A 3460-nucleotide genomic window follows, 5' to 3' on the forward strand; every position below is an offset into this window, starting at 1 on the left:
CCACTGCTTTGCTTGATGATGACAATGTGTAGACCATAACAAAGCTATTGGCGATAATGGACAACAGTCTCTTAGAAATACCTATCACATAAGGACATACACATTCGAAATATTAGAACATATTTTTTTACAAAAATTACACAAACATGATAATCATGCTTTTACTTGAGCCAAATAATTGTCCTACACATGATCGATACATATGACACAAGGCACAAAAGAATCTATTGGTGGTTGACTTCTAAGAGGAAAAAATGTCATGCTTTATTGGAGAAAAATAGAAACAAGGATGACATTATACCTTGATGCAATCATATATCTTATGTCGGTTATATTCATCCACTTATCCATGGTAGCCTGCATGCAACAATTATAATTAGATTTAAGCAAATTTAATAAAACAAAATGTAAAAAAAAAACTTAATAAGCATGGATAATCCATCAGTGAGTAAGGACCACTTTAATTCCTCAAATCTTTCTATGCCACCAAGCAGGTTGATACATTCATCAGACCATTTTGCAAGTTCTTTAAGCAAATGGTTGCACACCCAAAACCATGAATCTTCACCCATGCCTAATAAGGCAACAATTGTATGATATCCACAATTACCATCAGCTTTAACATCAACAATGTTTTCAATGGAATCATGGATGCATGGATGAAATTGATCCAACATCCGCATGGTCCTTCTTTGAATTGTTTGCTTAGATAATGATGCACTACATTTGACTGAAGAATTACTATTTTGCATAGAATGTAATGCATCGACGTATTCATAGTAAGATAGATCATGCTTTGTTGATCTTTGATGTTTGGTCATCTATTTCTTCTGAGCACCTTTTGTTTTCACCTTTTCTGGAGGAGCACACATAGAGTTTAGATCAGGATAGGCAATTTCCTGAAGTTTACTCTTCAGAGTAAATTTGCCATAAACATCAAGCTCTTCAAACTGCTTGGATATGGTTTCCATCTCTTATGTTATGCTAACTTCGGGCTCAGATAACCCTTGGTTTGAAAAACTTAACCTCCGCCAAAACATATGGATTATCTCAAGTGGTATGGTGCCAACAACATATCTAGCTACCTCACATGCACATGGAAGACCGTGAGTAGCTCTCATGATACATTCACAATGAGAAGGGTTTTGCTAGTACAATGTACCCTCTCAAACTCAGCAACAATATGATTTAAAGCATACCTTAATACTTTCCCAAGTAGCCTCATGTATAAGGTAACTTTAAAAACATCTCCAACCAGATGTGTACTAGTCTCAAAAGATGCCTTAATTTCAGTGTGTTGCAGCATAATCATGTTGTTCATGGCTTCCCAAACACTACATAGGTCTCCAAGGCTATTTTGTAGTATTCTCTTTAAGGCCTAATGAGCAGACTCAATCCTGCATATGAAATACATACCAAGTAAACAAACACAATCATTTTAAACCGAACAATCATAAACCTTAACAATAACAAAAATTTAGAATTTTCATTCCTGTTAGTTATGTTTCCTAAGTGCATCACCTTATTCGTCCATGCTTTAACAAATCTTTCTTTGAGGGGAATCAACCATGTTTGGTTGACAAACATTGACCATGGTGAGCAAGCAATTTCAAACTTTTTAAGGCACTCATCGAACTCTTGCTTAGAAGGACAATCCACCAAATTCCCCCAGGCTTCCATGACATAATCCCATGCATTTTTGTGAATGTATGTGTATGAAAGTTTTGATGATGCCAAGAAAAAAGCAACACATGTTTTATTTTAAGTCCAAATCAAGACCAACAAAACAAAGATCAAGAAGAAAGTTAAGTGTTAGTCTATCTTTGTTAAAAAGTTTCTTAGTGATTGCAAAGGTTTGGCCTCACAACATAGTTTTTAAATTAATAATAAAAAGGTTTTAAAATACTTTTAACATTTTCTTAAAAATGCATTTTTCCACTGGTAATCGATTGCCAGAAGCAAAATTATTTTAAAAAAGCTTTTCAAAAAGTTTGAAATTTGAAATTTGAAATTTTGGAATTTGAAATTTGAAATTTGAATTACAAATTGTTTGTAATCGATTACCAGTAACGGAACTACAAAAATTCAAATGGAAAAGTCATGACTCCTCATTACATAACTATGTAATCGATTTACCAAAGAGTTGTAGTCGATTACCAATGAGGAAATTTTTAAAATTACTCTGAAAAGTCACATCCCTTCATAAGTTTTTGAAAAGCCACCAAGGGCCTATAAATATGTGACTTATCTACGAAAGTTTTTGATAGTTTTTCAGAACCTTAATTTCTTATCCTCTCAAAAACAAATCATTGGTCAAACACTTGCAAATCAATTAAGGATTCTTCTAAGAACTTCATCTTGTATCTTCTTCTCTAAAAGAGAGAAAAACATTTGTACTTTCTTTAAAGACTTATTGAGATCAAAAGGTTGTTTGTCTCTTGAATTGTGAGATTCCCTCGGGTGTTCAGAAGTTGTAAAAAGGATTTTTACAAAGTTAGGAGAAATCTCAAGTGGGTTGCTTGAGGACTGGATGTAGGCACAGGAAGTGGCCAAACCAAGATAAACTAAGTTTGCATTCCTCCCTTCCCTATCTTGATTACTTTATCTTGCATATTTTATTTATCTTACACACTTGAAGTATTTTGTTGATATAACTTCCATCTTCATCTTCAATATTCGTAATATATAGATTTAAAAGGAGATTTAGAAGTCAATTAAACGAGAAATTTTTTAACTTAATTCACCCCCCTCTTAAGTTATTAAGGCCACTTGTCCAACATGTGGTATCAGAGCTTGATTCTTGTATAAAGTTTAGAAACTTCAAGAATAATTATGGCCTCATCAAACTTCCTATTTCCCAAAGGAAACTCCATTAATAGGCCTCCTATATTTATTGGTGTGGGTTATCATTACTGGAAAACCGCATGCAAATCTTCATAGAGGGTATAGATTTAAACATCTGGTAAGCCATTGAAATCGGTCCTTACATCCCTACAATGGTAGTAGGAAATGCAACTATAGAAAAACCTAGAGAACAATGGGATGAAGAGGAAAGAAGAAAGGTACAATATAACTTAAAGGCTAAAAATATAATTACCTCTACATTAGGAATGGATGAATACTTTAGAGTCTCAAATTGTAAGAATGCAAAAGAAATCTTAGTCTATGGCCTTTACTTCATCATCACCATCTCCACAAGCCCATATTGCTAGTGTTCAATCGCCTCATTCTACTAACTGCTATCCTGATTCTAGTGCCTCACGCCATGTGGCCAATGTATCACACAATATTCAACATGTTACCCCCTTTGAAGGCTCATATCAAAGAACCAATGGCAATGGTCAATGCCTACGGTGTCATTTCATCACACTCTCCTTTTAACTCTAAAGTTCCTTTAACTCTCAAAAATCTTTACTTGTTCCTTCTATTATTAAAAATCTTCTTAATGTTAGTCAATTCT

This window comes from Glycine max, chromosome 12 (assembly GCF_000004515.6).
Source record: "Glycine max cultivar Williams 82 chromosome 12, Glycine_max_v4.0, whole genome shotgun sequence".
Lineage (NCBI taxonomy): Eukaryota > Viridiplantae > Streptophyta > Magnoliopsida > Fabales > Fabaceae > Glycine > Glycine max.